The 18,464-nt window shown below is 42.6% G+C and overlaps 12 non-coding genes across 12 annotated transcripts; all 12 read right to left on the bottom strand.

The window, feature by feature from the left end:
- Positions 1–27: 27 nt before the first annotated feature.
- Positions 28–100, bottom strand: trnar-acg (transfer RNA arginine (anticodon ACG)). Its single transcript has one exon. It is a non-coding gene; the product is annotated as a tRNA-Arg (tRNA).
- Positions 101–1,615: 1,515 nt separating this feature from the next.
- trnar-acg (transfer RNA arginine (anticodon ACG)) lies at positions 1,616–1,689 on the bottom strand. The gene has a single exon. It is a non-coding gene; the product is annotated as a tRNA-Arg (tRNA).
- A 1,515-nt stretch (positions 1,690–3,204) lies between these two features.
- On the bottom strand, positions 3,205–3,277 carry trnar-ucg (transfer RNA arginine (anticodon UCG)). The gene has a single exon. It is a non-coding gene; the product is annotated as a tRNA-Arg (tRNA).
- A 1,523-nt stretch (positions 3,278–4,800) lies between these two features.
- trnar-ucg (transfer RNA arginine (anticodon UCG)) lies at positions 4,801–4,873 on the bottom strand. Its single transcript has one exon. It is a non-coding gene; the product is annotated as a tRNA-Arg (tRNA).
- Positions 4,874–6,302: 1,429 nt separating this feature from the next.
- On the bottom strand, positions 6,303–6,375 carry trnar-acg (transfer RNA arginine (anticodon ACG)). The gene has a single exon. It is a non-coding gene; the product is annotated as a tRNA-Arg (tRNA).
- A 1,516-nt stretch (positions 6,376–7,891) lies between these two features.
- trnar-acg (transfer RNA arginine (anticodon ACG)) lies at positions 7,892–7,964 on the bottom strand. Its single transcript has one exon. It is a non-coding gene; the product is annotated as a tRNA-Arg (tRNA).
- A 1,516-nt stretch (positions 7,965–9,480) lies between these two features.
- On the bottom strand, positions 9,481–9,553 carry trnar-acg (transfer RNA arginine (anticodon ACG)). The gene has a single exon. It is a non-coding gene; the product is annotated as a tRNA-Arg (tRNA).
- A 1,516-nt stretch (positions 9,554–11,069) lies between these two features.
- Positions 11,070–11,142, bottom strand: trnar-acg (transfer RNA arginine (anticodon ACG)). The gene has a single exon. It is a non-coding gene; the product is annotated as a tRNA-Arg (tRNA).
- A 1,516-nt stretch (positions 11,143–12,658) lies between these two features.
- Positions 12,659–12,731, bottom strand: trnar-acg (transfer RNA arginine (anticodon ACG)). Its single transcript has one exon. It is a non-coding gene; the product is annotated as a tRNA-Arg (tRNA).
- A 1,516-nt stretch (positions 12,732–14,247) lies between these two features.
- trnar-acg (transfer RNA arginine (anticodon ACG)) lies at positions 14,248–14,320 on the bottom strand. Its single transcript has one exon. It is a non-coding gene; the product is annotated as a tRNA-Arg (tRNA).
- Positions 14,321–15,836: 1,516 nt separating this feature from the next.
- On the bottom strand, positions 15,837–15,911 carry trnar-acg (transfer RNA arginine (anticodon ACG)). Its single transcript has one exon. It is a non-coding gene; the product is annotated as a tRNA-Arg (tRNA).
- A 1,516-nt stretch (positions 15,912–17,427) lies between these two features.
- trnar-acg (transfer RNA arginine (anticodon ACG)) lies at positions 17,428–17,500 on the bottom strand. Its single transcript has one exon. It is a non-coding gene; the product is annotated as a tRNA-Arg (tRNA).
- Positions 17,501–18,464: the final 964 nt, after the last annotated feature.

Here is an 18,464-nt window from a genome sequence, read left to right as displayed (position 1 = left end):
ACAGTGAGAGTTGGTTGTAGATGCTGTCGAGCCAGGTAGGAGTCGAACCTACAGTCTTCTGATTCGTAGTCAGACGCGTTATCCATTGCGCCACTGGCCCCACGTTTGGACGCACTCAAGCAATCCGATGGAAACAGCTTCTTCTGTCCTGGAACAGGGTATCAGTGAACCCAAAGGGATGCAAAGTTCAGAGCGAACCTGCAGCCGGCGCTGCACAGGGCGGTGCTGCCACAGGAAGCAGCGGGGAATTAGCTCAGATGGTAGAGCGCTCGCTTAGCATGCGAGAGGTGGCGGGACCGATGCCCGCATTCTCCAGAGCTCCTTCATCTGCTACCAGACCCGTCTTCAGCCCGCAGGACAGCCCTGCTGAGATCCTCACAAGCATACGAGGGGTCGTCATTTTTCACTTCTTGATCACAACCACCATACCATTCGTAAATATATCCACCCCAATGTATTCACAACAAGAACAATACAGTGTATTCTGTTTTGAACAAACAGATGTATTTAGACTTCATCTAATATTCTGTATCAGTTCATATTACTTCGCTCTATGCTATAAAATATTACATTTTTACATAGATCTAAGAAAAAACGTATGTCCGTATGTAATACCAATTTTATGTTCACATTTCCCTCTGTGCCTTTACAGTTCTTCGTTGACATTTTTTCTTCTTTTCTATTTATATTTCCTCCTCTGCATTTCGTCTACTCTGTAAATAGAGATATAAAGAGAAAAACACCACCTCACCTTTTCAACTCACGTTCTCTTTCATATTTTGCCTTTGCTTGTTGTAGTGATGAGAAGGGCCAGAATGCATTGTACATTCATTTGTGCGACATGTATGGAGGATAATCCAAGGCAGAATTAAAAATAAATGCAGAGAGAAGATAATAATAAATACATTAATTATACATGTTGAGCATAGAAATAAATCAATGGAGATTCATATCAACGTATCTTTAACTCGATTTCTTAGCAGACACCAAAGCCAGGGTGACTTACAGATGTTAACGAGATATTACCACATTTTGTTTTCCTTACACTTAACCCATTGGCATGGGTGGGCATTAACTGGTGCAATCTAGCTAAAGTCCCTTGCTCAAGAGTAGTAAGTGTACCAGAGATTGCACACACCGTGCTGTGCTACAGGGTACAGAGCCCAAACCACTACTCCACACTGTATTCAAAAGTGATTATCTGTTCAAATGAATGTAGTTTTGTGGAAGTGTCTTATTGTAACAGAGTCTTATTATGAAAGAATTGAGATTAAACGGATTAAGCAACATGTCAGGATATTGGGTGTCAAAAACACATTAACAGTGTCGACAAGGTGTGATACAAGTGCGCATTTCTGTTGACTACGGTTCAGGTGAGAGGCAGCAGTCGGGTACAGGTTGAATTGAATGAGCAGATGGAGCCATGAACACATTGAATGTATGTTGCACCTCAGTCACACTGGTGCAATGGTTTGATAATCATCATGGAATGAGATTGGAGTGTGGTAGCGGTGACTTTGATGGTCCTCCCATGCCTGGTCCGGCACACTATGATGTAGTGCTGCTGGTCGCCAGATATGAGAAGAAAACAGCGAGAGTTGGGTGTAGATGCTGTCGAGCCAGGTAGGAGTCGAACCTACAGTCTTCTGATTCGTAGTCAGACGCGTTATCCATTGCGCCACTGGGCCCACGTTTGAACGCACTCAAGCAATCCGATGGAAACTGCTTCTTCTGTCCTGGAACAGGGTATCAGTGAACCCAAAGGGATGCAAAGTTCAGAGCGAACCTGCAGCCGGCGCTGCACAGGGCGGTGCTGCCACAGGAAGCAGCGGGGAATTAGCTCAGATGGTAGAGCGCTCGCTTAGCATGCGAGAGGTGGCGGGACCGATGCCCGCATTCTCCAGAGCTCCTTCATCTGCTACCAGACCCGTCTTCAGCCCGCAGGACAGCCCTGCTGAGATCCTCACAAGCATACGAGGGGTCGTCATTTTTCACTTCTTGATCACAACCACCATACCATTCGTAAATATATCCACCCCAATGTATTCACAACAAGAACAATACAGTGTATTCTGTTTTGAACAAACAGATGTATTTAGACTTCATCAAATATTCTGTATCAGTTCATATTACTTCGCTCTATGCTATAAAATATTACATTTTTACATAGATCTAAGAAAAAACGTATGTCCGTATGTAATACCAATTTTATGTTCACATTTCCCTCTGTGCATTTACAGTTCTTCGTTGACATTTTTTCTTCTTTTCTATTTATATTTCCTCCTCTGCATTTCGTCTACTCTGTAAATAGAGATATAAAGAGAAAAACACCACCTCACCTTTTCAACTCACGTTCTCTTTCATATTTTGCCTTTGCTTGTTGTAGTGATGAGAAGGGCCAGAATGCATTGTACATTCACTTGTGCGACATGTATGTAGGATAATCCAAGGCAGAATTAAAAATAAATGCAGAGAGAAGATAATAATAAATACATGAATTATACATGTTGAACATAGAAATAAATCAATGGAGATTCATATCAACGTATTTTTTAATTCGATTTCTTAGCAGACACCAAAGCCAGGGTGACTTACAGATGTTAACGAGATATTACCACATTTTGTTTTCCTTACACTTAACCCATTGGCATGGGTGGGCATTAACTGGTGCAATCTAGCTAAAGTCCCTTGCTCAAGAGTAGTAAGTGTACCAGAGATTGCACACACCGTGCTGTGCGACAGGGTACAGAGCCCAAACCACTACTCCACACTGTATTCAAAAGTGATTGTCTATTCAAATGAATGTAGTGTTGTGGAAGTGTCTTATTGTAACAGAGTCTTATTATGAAAGAATTGAGATTAAACGGATTAAGCAACATGTCAGGTTATTGGGTGTCAATGACACATTAACAGTGTCGACAAGGTGTGATACAAGTGCGCATTTCTGTTGACTACGGTTCAGGTGAGAGGCAGCAGTCGGGTACAGGTTGAATTGAATGAGCAGATGGAGCCATGAACACATTGAATGTATGTTGCACCTCAGTCACACTGGTGCAATGGTTTGATAATCATCATGGAATGAGATTGGAGTGTGGTAGCGGTGACTTTGATGGTCCTCCCATGCCTGGTCCGGCACACTATGATGTAGTGCTGCTGGTCGCCAGATATGAGAAGAAAACAGCGAGAGTTGGGTGTAGATGCTGTCGAGCCAGGTAGGAGTCGAACCTACAGTCTTCTGATTCGAAGTCAGACGCGTTATCCATTGCGCCACTGGCCCCACGTTTGGACGCACTCAAGCAATCCGATGGAAACAGCTTCTTCTGTCCTGGAACAGGGTATCAGTGCACCCAAAGGGATGCAAAGTTCAGAGCGAACCTGCAGCCGGCGCTGCACAGGGCGGTGCTGCCACAGGAAGCAGCGGGGAATTAGCTCAGATGGTAGAGCGCTCGCTTAGCATGCGAGAGGTGGCGGGACCGATGCCCGCATTCTCCAGAGCTCCTTCATCTGCTACCAGACCCGTCTTCAGCCCGCAGGACAGCCCTGCTGAGATCCTCACAAGCATACGAGGGGTCGTCGTTTTTCACTTCTTGATCACAACCACCATACCATTCGTAAATATATCCACCCCAATGTATTCACAACAAGAACAATACAGTGTATTCTGTTTTGAACAAACAGATGTATTTAGACTTCTTCAAATATTCTGTATCAGTTCATATTACTTCGCTCTATGCTATAAAATATTACATTTTTACATAGATCTAAGAAAAAGCGTATGTCCGTATGTAATACCAATTTTATGTTCACATTTCCCTCTGTGCATTTACAGTTCTTCGTTGACATTTTTTCTTCTTTCCTATTTATATTTCCTCCTCTGCATTTCGTCTACTCTGTAAATAGAGATATAAAGAGAAAAACACCACCTCACCTTTTCAACTCACGTTCTCTTTCATATTTTGGCTTTGCCTGTTGTAGTGATGAGAAGGGCCAGAATGCATTGTACATTCATTTGTGCGACAGGCTATCATGTATGGAGGATAATCCAAGGCAGAATTAAAAATAAATGCAGAGAGAAGATAATAATATATACATTAATTATACATGTTGAGCATAGAAATAAATCAATGGAGATTCATATCAACGTATCTTTAACTCGATTTCTTAGCAGACACCAAAGCCAGGGTGACTTACAGATGTTAACGAGATATTACCACATTTTGTTTTCCTTACACTTAACCCATTGGCATGGGTGGGCATTAACTGGTGCAATCTAGCTAAAGTCCCTTGCTCAAGAGTAGTAAGTGTACCAGAGATTGCACACACCGTGCTGTGCTACAGGGTACAGAGCCCAAACCACTACTCCACACTGTATTCAAAAGTGATTATCTGTTCAAATGAATGTAGTTTTGTGGAAGTGTCTTATTGTAACAGAGTCTTATTATGAAAGAATTGAGATTAAACGGATTAAGCAACATGTCAGGATATTGGGTGTCAAAAACACATTAACAGTGTCGACAAGGTGTGATACAAGTGCGCATTTCTGTTGACTACGGTTCAGGTGAGAGGCAGCAGTCGGGTACAGGTTGAATTGAATGAGCAGATGGAGCCATGAACACATTGAATGTATGTTGCACCTCAGTCACACTGGTGCAATGGTTTGATAATCATCATGGAATGAGATTGGAGTGTGGTAGCGGTGACTTTGATGGTCCTCCCATGCCTGGTCCGGCACACTATGATGTAGTGCTGCTGGTCGCCAGATATGAGAAGAAAACAGCGAGAGTTGGGTGTAGATGCTGTCGAGCCAGGTAGGAGTCGAACCTACAGTCTTCTGATTCGAAGTCAGACGCGTTATCCATTGCGCCACTGGCCCCACGTTTGGACGCACTCAAGCAATCCGATGGAAACAGCTTCTTCTGTCCTGGAACAGGGTATTAGCTCAGATGGTAGAGCGCTCGCTTAGCATGCGAGAGGTGGCGGGACCGATGCCCGCATTCTCCAGAGCTCCTTCATCTGCTACCAGACCCGTCTTCAGCCCGCAGGACAGCCCTGCTGAGATCCTCACAAGCATACGAGGGGTCGTCATTTTTCACTTCTTGATCACAACCACCATACCATTCGTAAATATATCCACCCCAATGTATTCACAACAAGAACAATACAGTGTATTCTGTTTTGAACAAACAGATGTATTTAGACTTCATCAAATATTCTGTATCAGTTCATATTACTTCGCTCTATGCTATAAAATATTACATTTTTACATAGATCTAAGAAAAAACGTATGTCCGTATGTAATACCAATTTTATGTTCACATTTCCCTCTGTGCATTTACAGTTCTTCGTTGACATTTTTTCTTCTTTTCTATTTATATTTCCTCCTCTGCATTTCGTCTACTCTGTAAATAGAGATATAAAGAGAAAAACACCACCTCACCTTTTCAACTCACTTTCTCTTTCATATTTTGGCTTTGCTTGTTGTAGTGATGAGAAGGGCCAGAATGCATTGTACATTCACTTGTGCGACATGTATGTAGGATAATCCAAGGCAGAATTAAAAATAAATGCAGAGAGAAGATAATAATAAATACATGAATTATACATGTTGAACACAGAAATAAATCAATGGAGATTCATATCAACGTATTTTTTAATTCGATTTCTTAGCAGACACCAAAGCCAGGGTGACTTACAGATGTTAACGAGATATTACCACATTTTGTTTTCCTTACACTTAACCCATTGGCATGGGTGGGCATTAACTGGTGCAATCTAGCTAAAGTCCCTTGCTCAAGAGTAGTAAGTGTACCAGAGATTGCACACACCGTGCTGTGCTACAGGGTACAGAGCCCAAACCACTACTCCACACTGTATTCAAAAGTGATTGTCTATTCAAATGAATGTAGTGTTGTGGAAGTGTCTTATTGTAACAGAGTCTTATTATGAAAGAATTGAGATTAAACGGATAAAGCAACATGTCAGGTTATTGGGTGTCAATGACACATTAACAGTGTCGACAAGGTGTGATACAAGTGCGCATTTCTGCTGACTACGTTTCAGGTGAGAGGCAGCAGTCGGGTACAGGTTGAATTGAATGAGCAGATGGAGCCATGAACACATTGAATGTATGTTGCACCTCAGTCACACTGGTGCAATGGTTTGATAATCATCATGGAATGAGATTGGAGTGTGGTAGCGGTGACTTTGATGGTCCTCCCATGCCTGGTCCGGCACACTATGATGTAGTGCTGCTGGTCGCCAGATATGAGAAGAAAACAGCGAGAGTTGGTTGTAGATGCTGTCGAGCCAGGTAGGAGTCGAACCTACAGTCTTCTGATTCGTAGTCAGACGCGTTATCCATTGCGCCACTGGCCCCACGTTTAGATGCAGTCAAGCAATCCGATGGAAACAGCTTCTTCTGTCCTGGAACAGGGTATCAGTGAACCCAAAGGGATGCAAAGTTCAGAGCGAACCTGCAGCCGGCGCTGCACAGGGCGGTGCTGCCACAGGAAGCAGCGGGGAATTAGCTCAGATGGTAGAGCGCTCGCTTAGCATGCGAGAGGTGGCGGGACCGATGCCCGCATTCTCCAGAGCTCCTTCATCTGCTACCAGACCCGTCTTCAGCCCGCAGGACAGCCCTGCTGAGATCCTCACAAGCATACGAGGGGTCGTCATTTTTCACTTCTTGATCACAACCACCATACCATTCGTAAATATATCCACCCCAATGTATTCACAACAAGAACAATACAGTGTATTCTGTTTTGAACAAACAGATGTATTTAGACTTCATCTAATATTCTGTATCAGTTCATATTACTTCGCTCTATGCTATAAAATATTACATTTTTACATAGATCTAAGAAAAAACGTATGTCCGTATGTAATACCAATTTTATGTTCACATTTCCCTCTGTGCATTTACAGTTCTTCGTTGACATTTTTTCTTCTTTTCTATTTATATTTCCTCCTCTGCATTTCGTCTACTCTGTAAATAGAGATATAAAGAGAAAAACACCACCTCACCTTTTCAACTCACGTTCTCTTTCATATTTTGCCTTTGCTTGTTGTAGTGATGAGAAGGGCCAGAATGCATTGTACATTCATTTGTGCGACATGTATGGAGGATAATCCAAGGCAGAATTAAAAATAAATGCAGAGAGAAGATAATAATAAATACATGAATTATACATGTTGAACACAGAAATAAATCAATGGAGATTCATATCAACGTATTTTTTAATTCGATTTCTTAGCAGACACCATAGCCAGGGTGACTTACAGATGTTAACGAGATATTACCACATTTTGTTTTCCTTACACTTAACCCATTGGCATGGGTGGGCATTAACTGGTGCAATCTAGCTAAAGTCCCTTGCTCAAGAGTAGTAAGTGTACCAGAGATTGCACACACCGTGCTGTGCTACAGGGTACAGAGCCCAAACCACTACTCCACACTGTATTCAAAAGTGATTGTCTATTCAAATGAATGTAGTGTTGTGGAAGTGTCTTATTGTAACAGAGTCTTACTATGAAAGAATTGAGATTAAACGGATTAAGCAACATGTCAGGTTATTGGGTGTCAATGACACATTAACAGTGTCGACAAGGTGTGATACAAGTGCGCATTTCTGTTGACTACGGTTCAGGTGAGAGGCAGCAGTCGGGTACAGGTTGAATTGAATGAGCAGATGGAGCCATGAACACATTGAATGTATGTTGCACCTCAGTCACACTGGTGCAATGGTTTGATAATCATCATGGAATGAGATTGGAGTGTGGTAGCGGTGACTTTGATGGTCCTCCCATGCCTGGTCCGGCACACTATGATGTAGTGCTGCTGGTCGCCAGATATGAGAAGAAAACAGCGAGAGTTGGGTGTAGATGCTGTCGAGCCAGGTAGGAGTCGAACCTACAGTCTTCTGATTCGTAGTCAGACGCGTTATCCATTGCGCCACTGGCCCCACGTTTGGACGCACTCAAGCAATCCGATGGAAACTGCTTCTTCTGTCCTGGAACAGGGTATCAGTGAACCCAAAGGGATGCAAAGTTCAGAGCGAACCTGCAGCCGGCGCTGCACAGGGCGGTGCTGCCACAGGAAGCAGCGGGGAATTAGCTCAGATGGTAGAGCGCTCGCTTAGCATGCGAGAGGTGGCGGGACCGATGCCCGCATTCTCCAGAGCTCCTTCATCTGCTATCAGACCCGTCTTCAGCCCGCAGGACAGCCCTGCTGAGATCCTCCCAAGCATACGAGGGGTCGTCATTTTTCACTTCTTGATCACAACCACCATACCATTCGTAAATATATCCACCCCAATGTATTCACAACAAGAACAATACAGTGTATTCTGTTTTGAACAAACAGATGTATTTAGACTTCATCAAATATTCTGTATCAGTTCATATTACTTCGCTCTATGCTATAAAATATTACATTTTTACATAGATCTAAGAAAAAACGTATGTCCGTATGTAATACCAATTTTATGTTCACATTTCCCTCTGTGCATTTACAGTTCTTCGTTGACATTTTTTCTTCTTTTCTATTTATATTTCCTCCTCTGCATTTCGTCTACTCTGTAAATAGAGATATAAAGAGAAAAACACCACCTCACCTTTTCAACTCACTTTCTCTTTCATATTTTGGCTTTGCTTGTTGTAGTGATGAGAAGGGCCAGAATGCATTGTACATTCACTTGTGCGACATGTATGTAGGATAATCCAAGGCAGAATTAAAAATAAATGCAGAGAGAAGATAATAATAAATACATGAATTATACATGTTGAACATAGAAATAAATCAATGGAGATTCATATCAAAGTATTTTTTAATTCGATTTCTTAGCAGACACCAAAGCCAGGGTAAATTACAGATGTTAACGAGATATTACCACATTTTGTTTTCCTTACACTTAACCCATTGGCATGGGTGGGCATTAACTGGTGCAATCTAGCTAAAGTCCCTTGCTCAAGAGTAGTCAGCGAACCAGGGATTGCACACACCGTGCTGTGCGACAGGGTACAGAGCCCAAACCACTACTCCACACTGTATTCAAAAGTGATTGTCTATTCAAATGAATGTAGTGTTGTGGAAGTGTCTTATTGTAACAGAGTCTTACTATGAAAGAATTGAGATTAAACGGATTAAGCAACATGTCAGGTTATTGGGTGTCAATGACACATTAACAGTGTCGACAAGGTGTGATACAAGTGCGCATTTCTGTTGACTACGGTTCAGGTGAGAGGCAGCAGTCGGGTACAGGTTGAATTGAATGAGCAGATGGAGCCATGAACACATTGAATGTATGTTGCACCTCAGTCACACTGGTGCAATGGTTTGATAATCATCATGGAATGAGATTGGAGTGTGGTAGCGGTGACTTTGATGGTCCTCCCATGCCTGGTCCGGCACACTATGATGTAGTGCTGCTGGTCGCCAGATATGAGAAGAAAACAGCGAGAGTTGGGTGTAGATGCTGTCGAGCCAGGTAGGAGTCGAACCTACAGTCTTCTGATTCGTAGTCAGACGCGTTATCCATTGCGCCACTGGCCCCACGTTTGGACGCACTCAAGCAATCCGATGGAAACTGCTTCTTCTGTCCTGGAACAGGGTATCAGTGAACCCAAAGGGATGCAAAGTTCAGAGCGAACCTGCAGCCGGCGCTGCACAGGGCGGTGCTGCCACAGGAAGCAGCGGGGAATTAGCTCAGATGGTAGAGCGCTCGCTTAGCATGCGAGAGGTGGCGGGACCGATGCCCGCATTCTCCAGAGCTCCTTCATCTGCTACCAGACCCGTCTTCAGCCCGCAGGACAGCCCTGCTGAGATCCTCACAAGCATACGAGGGGTCGTCATTTTTCACTTCTTGATCACAACCACCATACCATTCGTAAATATATCCACCCCAATGTATTCACAACAAGAACAATACAGTGTATTCTGTTTTGAACAAACAGATGTATTTAGACTTCATCTAATATTCTGTATCAGTTCATATTACTTCGCTCTATGCTATAAAATATTACATTTTTACATAGATCTAAGAAAAAACGTATGTCCGTATGTAATACCAATTTTATGTTCACATTTCCCTCTGTGCATTTACAGTTCTTCGTTGACATTTTTTCTTCTTTTCTATTTATATTTCCTCCTCTGCATTTCGTCTACTCTGTAAATAGAGATATAAAGAGAAAAACACCACCTCACCTTTTCAACTCACGTTCTCTTTCATATTTTGCCTTTGCTTGTTGTAGTGATGAGAAGGGCCAGAATGCATTGTACATTCATTTGTGCGACATGTATGGAGGATAATCCAAGGCAGAATTAAAAATAAATGCAGAGAGAAGATAATAATAAATACATGAATTATACATGTTGAACACAGAAATAAATCAATGGAGATTCATATCAACGTATTTTTTAATTCGATTTCTTAGCAGACACCATAGCCAGGGTGACTTACAGATGTTAACGAGATATTACCACATTTTGTTTTCCTTACACTTAACCCATTGGCATGGGTGGGCATTAACTGGTGCAATCTAGCTAAAGTCCCTTGCTCAAGAGTAGTAAGTGTACCAGAGATTGCACACACCGTGCTGTGCTACAGGGTACAGAGCCCAAACCACTACTCCACACTGTATTCAAAAGTGATTGTCTATTCAAATGAATGTAGTGTTGTGGAAGTGTCTTATTGTAACAGAGTCTTACTATGAAAGAATTGAGATTAAACGGATTAAGCAACATGTCAGGTTATTGGGTGTCAATGACACATTAACAGTGTCGACAAGGTGTGATACAAGTGCGCATTTCTGTTGACTACGGTTCAGGTGAGAGGCAGCAGTCGGGTACAGGTTGAATTGAATGAGCAGATGGAGCCATGAACACATTGAATGTATGTTGCACCTCAGTCACACTGGTGCAATGGTTTGATAATCATCATGGAATGAGATTGGAGTGTGGTAGCGGTGACTTTGATGGTCCTCCCATGCCTGGTCCGGCACACTATGATGTAGTGCTGCTGGTCGCCAGATATGAGAAGAAAACAGCGAGAGTTGGGTGTAGATGCTGTCGAGCCAGGTAGGAGTCGAACCTACAGTCTTCTGATTCGTAGTCAGACGCGTTATCCATTGCGCCACTGGCCCCACGTTTGGACGCACTCAAGCAATCCGATGGAAACTGCTTCTTCTGTCCTGGAACAGGGTATCAGTGAACCCAAAGGGATGCAAAGTTCAGAGCGAACCTGCAGCCGGCGCTGCACAGGGCGGTGCTGCCACAGGAAGCAGCGGGGAATTAGCTCAGATGGTAGAGCGCTCGCTTAGCATGCGAGAGGTGGCGGGACCGATGCCCGCATTCTCCAGAGCTCCTTCATCTGCTACCAGACCCGTCTTCAGCCCGCAGGACAGCCCTGCTGAGATCCTCACAAGCATACGAGGGGTCGTCATTTTTCACTTCTTGATCACAACCACCATACCATTCGTAAATATATCCACCCCAATGTATTCACAACAAGAACAATACAGTGTATTCTGTTTTGAACAAACAGATGTATTTAGACTTCATCTAATATTCTGTATCAGTTCATATTACTTCGCTCTATGCTATAAAATATTACATTTTTACATAGATCTAAGAAAAAACGTATGTCCGTATGTAATACCAATTTTATGTTCACATTTCCCTCTGTGCATTTACAGTTCTTCGTTGACATTTTTTCTTCTTTTCTATTTATATTTCCTCCTCTGCATTTCGTCTACTCTGTAAATAGAGATATAAAGAGAAAAACACCACCTCACCTTTTCAACTCACGTTCTCTTTCATATTTTGCCTTTGCTTGTTGTAGTGATGAGAAGGGCCAGAATGCATTGTACATTCATTTGTGCGACATGTATGGAGGATAATCCAAGGCAGAATTAAAAATAAATGCAGAGAGAAGATAATAATAAATACATGAATTATACATGTTGAACACAGAAATAAATCAATGGAGATTCATATCAACGTATTTTTTAATTCGATTTCTTAGCAGACACCATAGCCAGGGTGACTTACAGATGTTAACGAGATATTACCACATTTTGTTTTCCTTACACTTAACCCATTGGCATGGGTGGGCATTAACTGGTGCAATCTAGCTAAAGTCCCTTGCTCAAGAGTAGTAAGTGTACCAGAGATTGCACACACCGTGCTGTGCTACAGGGTACAGAGCCCAAACCACTACTCCACACTGTATTCAAAAGTGATTGTCTATTCAAATGAATGTAGTGTTGTGGAAGTGTCTTATTGTAACAGAGTCTTATTATGAAAGAATTGAGATTAAACGGATTAAGCAACATGTCAGGATATTGGGTGTCAATGACACATTAACAGTGTCGACAAGGTGTGATACAAGTGCGCATTTCTGTTGACTACGTTTCAGGTGAGAGGCAGCAGTCGGGTACAGGTTGAATTGAATGAGCAGATGGAGCCATGAAGACATTGAATGTATGTTGCACCTCAGTCACACTGGTGCAATGGTTTGATAATCATCATGGAATGAGATTGGAGTGTGGTAGCGGTGACTTTGATGGTCCTCCCATGCCTGGTCAGGCACACTATGATGTAGTGCTGCTGGTCGCCAGATATGAGAAGAAAACAGTGAGAGTTGGTTGTAGATGCTGTCGAGCCAGGTAGGAGTCGAACCTACAGTCTTCTGATTCGTAGTCAGACGCGTTATCCATTGCGCCACTGGCCCCACGTTTGGACGCACTCAAGCAATCCGATGGAAACAGCTTCTTCTGTCCTGGAACAGGGTATCAGTGAACCCAAAGGGATGCAAAGTTCAGAGCGAACCTGCAGCCGGCGCTGCACAGGGCGGTGCTGCCACAGGAAGCAGCGGGGAATTAGCTCAGATGGTAGAGCGCTCGCTTAGCATGCGAGAGGTGGCGGGACCGATGCCCGCATTCTCCAGAGCTCCTTCATCTGCTACCAGACCCGTCTTCAGCCCGCAGGACAGCCCTGCTGAGATCCTCACAAGCATACGAGGGGTCGTCATTTTTCACTTCTTGATCACAACCACCATACCATTCGTAAATATATCCACCCCAATGTATTCACAACAAGAACAATACAGTGTATTCTGTTTTGAACAAACAGATGTATTTAGACTTCATCTAATATTCTGTATCAGTTCATATTACTTCGCTCTATGCTATAAAATATTACATTTTTACATAGATCTAAGAAAAAACGTATGTCCGTATGTAATACCAATTTTATGTTCACATTTCCCTCTGTGCCTTTACAGTTCTTCGTTGACATTTTTTCTTCTTTTCTATTTATATTTCCTCCTCTGCATTTCGTCTACTCTGTAAATAGAGATATAAAGAGAAAAACACCACCTCACCTTTTCAACTCACGTTCTCTTTCATATTTTGCCTTTGCTTGTTGTAGTGATGAGAAGGGCCAGAATGCATTGTACATTCATTTGTGCGACATGTATGGAGGATAATCCAAGGCAGAATTAAAAATAAATGCAGAGAGAAGATAATAATAAATACATGAATTATACATGTTGAACACAGAAATAAATCAATGGAGATTCATATCAACGTATTTTTTAATTCGATTTCTTAGCAGACACCATAGCCAGGGTGACTTACAGATGTTAACGAGATATTACCACATTTTGTTTTCCTTACACTTAACCCATTGGCATGGGTGGGCATTAACTGGTGCAATCTAGCTAAAGTCCCTTGCTCAAGAGTAGTAAGTGTACCAGAGATTGCACACACCGTGCTGTGCTACAGGGTACAGAGCCCAAACCACTACTCCACACTGTATTCAAAAGTGATTGTCTATTCAAATGAATGTAGTGTTGTGGAAGTGTCTTATTGTAACAGAGTCTTATTATGAAAGAATTGAGATTAAACGGATTAAGCAACATGTCAGGATATTGGGTGTCAATGACACATTAACAGTGTCGACAAGGTGTGATACAAGTGCGCATTTCTGTTGACTACGTTTCAGGTGAGAGGCAGCAGTCGGGTACAGGTTGAATTGAATGAGCAGATGGAGCCATGAACACATTGAATGTATGTTGCACCTCAGTCACACTGGTGCAATGGTTTGATAATCATCATGGAATGAGATTGGAGTGTGGTAGCGGTGACTTTGATGGTCCTCCCATGCCTGGTCAGGCACACTATGATGTAGTGCTGCTGGTCGCCAGATATGAGAAGAAAACAGTGAGAGTTGGTTGTAGATGCTGTCGAGCCAGGTAGGAGTCGAACCTACAGTCTTCTGATTCGTAGTCAGACGCGTTATCCATTGCGCCACTGGCCCCACGGTTGGACGCACTCAAGCAATCCGATGGAAACAGCTTCTTCTGTCCTGGAACAGGGTATCAGTGAACCCAAAGGGATGCAAAGTTCAGAGCGAACCTGCAGCCGGCGCTGCACAGGGCGGTGCTGCCACAGGAAGCAGCGGGGAATTAGCTCAGATGGTAGAGCGCTCGCTTAGCATGCGAGAGGTGGCGGGACCGATGCCCGCATTCTCCAGAGCTCCTTCATCTGCTACCAGACCCGTCGTCAGCCCGCAGGACAGCCCTGCTGAGATCCTCACAAGCATACGAGGGGTCATCATTTTTCACTTCTTGATCACAACCACCATACCATTCGTAAATATATCCACCCCAATGTATTCACAACAAGAACAATACAGTGTATTCTGTTTTGAACAAACAGATGTATTTAGACTTCATCTAATATTCTGTATCAGTTCATATTACTTCGCTCTATGCTATAAAATATTACATTTTTACATAGATCTAAGAAAAAACGTATGTCCGTATGTAATACCAATTTTATGTTCACATTTCCCTCTGTGCATTTACAGTTCTTCGTTGACATTTTTTCTTCTTTTCTATTTATATTTCCTCCTCTGCATTTCGTCTACTCTGTAAATAGAGATATAAAGAGAAAAACACCACCTCACCTTTTCAACTCACGTTCTCTTTCATATTTTGCCTTTGCTTGTTGTAGTGATGAGAAGGGCCAGAATGCATTGTACATTCATTTGTGCGACATGTATGGAGGATAATCCAAGGCAGAATTAAAAATAAATGCAGAGAGAAGATAATAATAAATACATGAATTATACATGTTGAACACAGAAATAAATCAATGGAGATTCATATCAACGTATTTTTTAATTCGATTTCTTAGCAGACACCATAGCCAGGGTGACTTACAGATGTTAACGAGATATTACCACATTTTGTTTTCCTTACACTTAACCCATTGGCATGGGTGGGCATTAACTGGTGCAATCTAGCTAAAGTCCCTTGCTCAAGAGTAGTAAGTGTACCAGAGATTGCACACACCGTGCTGTGCTACAGGGTACAGAGCCCAAACCACTACTCCACACTGTATTCAAAAGTGATTATCTGTTCAAATGAATGTAGTGTTGTGGAAGTGTCTTATTGTAACAGAGTCTTATTATGAAAGAATTGAGATTAAACGGATTAAGCAACATGTCAGGTTATTGGGTGTCAATGACACATTAACAGTGTCGACAAGGTGTGATACAAGTGCGCATTTCTGTTGACTACGTTTCAGGTGAGAGGCAGCAGTCGGGTACAGGTTGAATTGAATGAGCAGATGGAGCCATGAAGACATTGAATGTATGTTGCACCTCAGTCACACTGGTGCATTGGTTTCATAATCATCATGGAATGAGATTGGAGTGTGGTAGCGGTGACTTTGATGGTCCTCCCATGCCTGGTCAGGCACACTATGATGTAGTGCTGCTGGTCGCCAGATATGAGAAGAAAACAGTGAGAGTTGGTTGTAGATGCTGTCGAGCCAGGTAGGAGTCGAACCTCTACAGTCTTCTGATTCGTAGTCAGACGCGTTATCCATTGCGCCACTGGCCCCACGTTTGGACGCACTCAAGCAATCCGATGGAAACAGCTTCTTCTGTCCTGGAACAGGGTATCAGTGAACCCAAAGGGATGCAAAGTTCAGAGCGAACCTGCAGCCGGCGCTGCACAGGGCGGTGCTGCCACAGGAAGCAGCGGGGAATTAGCTCAGATGGTAGAGCGCTCGCTTAGCATGCGAGAGGTGGCGGAACCGATGCCCGCATTCTCCAGAGCTCCTTCATCTGCTACCAGACCCGTCGTCAGCCCGCAGGACAGCCCTGCTGAGATCCTCACAAGCATACGAGGGGTCATCATTTTTCACTTCTTGATCACAACCACCATACCATTCGTAAATATATCCACCCCAATGTATTCACAACAAGAACCAAACAGTGTATTCTGTTTTGAACAAGCAGATGTATTTAGACTTCTTCAAATAGTCTGTTTCAGTTCATATTACTTCGCTCTATGCTATAAAATATTACATTTTTACATAGATCTAAGAAAAATCGTATGTCCGTATGTAATACCAATTTTATGTTCACATTTCCCTCTGTGCATTTACAGTTCTTCGTTGACATTTTTTCTTCTTTTCTATTTATATTTCCTCCTCTGCATTTCGTCTACTCTGTAAATAGAGATATAAAGAGAAAAACACCACCTCACCTTTTCAACTCACGTTCTCTTTAATATTTTGGCTTTGCTTGTTGTAGTGATGAGAAGGGCCAGAATGCATTGTACATTCATTTGTGCGACATGTATGGAGGATAATCCAAGGCAGAATAAAAAATAAATGCAGAGAGAAGATAATAATAAATACATGAATTATACATGTTGAACACAGAAATAAATCAATGGAGATTCATATCAACGTATTTTTTAATTCGATTTCTTAGCAGACACCATAGCCAGGGTGACTTACAGATGTTAACGAGATATTACCACATTTTGTTTTCCTTACACTTAACCCATTGGCATGGGTGGGCATTAACTGGTGCAATCTAGCTAAAGTCCCTTGCTCAAGAGTAGTAAGTGTACCAGAGATTGCACACACCGTGCTGTGCTACAGGGTACAGAGCCCAAACCACTACTCCACACTGTATTCAAAAGTGATTATCTGTTCAAATGAATGTAGTGTTGTGGAAGTGTCTTATTGTAACAGAGTCTTATTATGAAAGAATTGAGATTAAACGGATTAAGCAACATGTCAGGTTATTGGGTGTCAATGACACATTAACAGTGTCGACAAGGTGTGATACAAGTGCGCATTTCTGTTGACTACGGTTCAGGTGAGAGGCAGCAGTCGGGTACAGGTTGAATTGAATGAGCAGATGGAGCCATGAACACATTGAATGTATGTTGCACCTCAGTCACACTGGTGCAATGGTTTGATAATCATCATGGAATGAGATTGGAGTGTGGTAGCGGTGACTTTGATGGTCCTCCCATGCCTGGTCCGGCACACTATGATGTAGTGCTGCTGGTCGCCAGATATGAGAAGAAAACAGTGAGAGTTGGTTGTAGATGCTGTCGAGCCAGGTAGGAGTCGAACCTACTGTCTTCTGATTCGTAGTCAGACGCGTTATCCATTGCGCCACTGGCCCCACGTTTGGACGCACTCAAGCAATCCGATGGAAACAGCTTCTTCTGTCCTGGAACAGGGTATCAGTGAACCCAAAGGGATGCAAAGTTCAGAGCGAACCTGCAGCCGGCGCTGCACAGGGCGGTGCTGCCACAGGAAGCAGCGGGGAATTAGCTCAGATGGTAGAGCGCTCGCTTAGCATGCGAGAGGTGGCGGGACCGATGCCCGCATTCTCCAGAGCTCCTTCATCTGCTACCAGACCCGTCTTCAGCCCGCAGGACAGCCCTGCTGAGATCCTCACAAGCATACGAGGGGTCGTCATTTTTCACTTCTTGATCACAACCACCATACCATTCGTAAATATATCCACCCCAATGTATTCACAACAAGTACAATACAGTGTATTCTGTTTTGAACAAACAGATGTATTTAGACTTCATCTAATATTCTGTATCAGTTCATATTACTTCGCTCTATGCTATAAAATATTACATTTTTACATAGATCTAAGAAAAAACGTATGTCCGTATGTAATACCAATTTTATGTTCACATTTCCCTCTGTGCCTTTACAGTTCTTCGTTGACATTTTTTCTTCTTTTCTATTTATATTTCCTCCTCTGCATTTCGTCTACTCTGTAAATAGAGATATATAGAGAAAAACACCACCTCACCTTTTCAACTCACGTTCTCTTTCATATTTTGCCTTTGCTTGTTGTAGTGATGAGAAGGGCCAGAATGCATTGTACATTCATTTGTGCGACATGTATGGAGGATAATCCAAGGCAGAATTAAAAATAAATGCAGAGAGAAGATAATAATAAATACATGAATTATACATGTTGAACACAGAAATAAATCAATGGAGATTCATATCAACGTATTTTTTAATTCGATTTCTTAGCAGACACCATAGCCAGGGTGACTTACAGATGTTAACGAGATATTACCACATTTTGTTTTCCTTACACTTAACCCATTGGCATG

This window comes from Amia ocellicauda, chromosome 14 (genome assembly GCF_036373705.1).
Source record: "Amia ocellicauda isolate fAmiCal2 chromosome 14, fAmiCal2.hap1, whole genome shotgun sequence".
Taxonomy (NCBI): Eukaryota; Metazoa; Chordata; class Actinopteri; order Amiiformes; family Amiidae; genus Amia; species Amia ocellicauda.
Note: the sequence above shows the minus strand (reverse complement) of the source record. Positions and strands in the feature narration are given on the sequence as shown.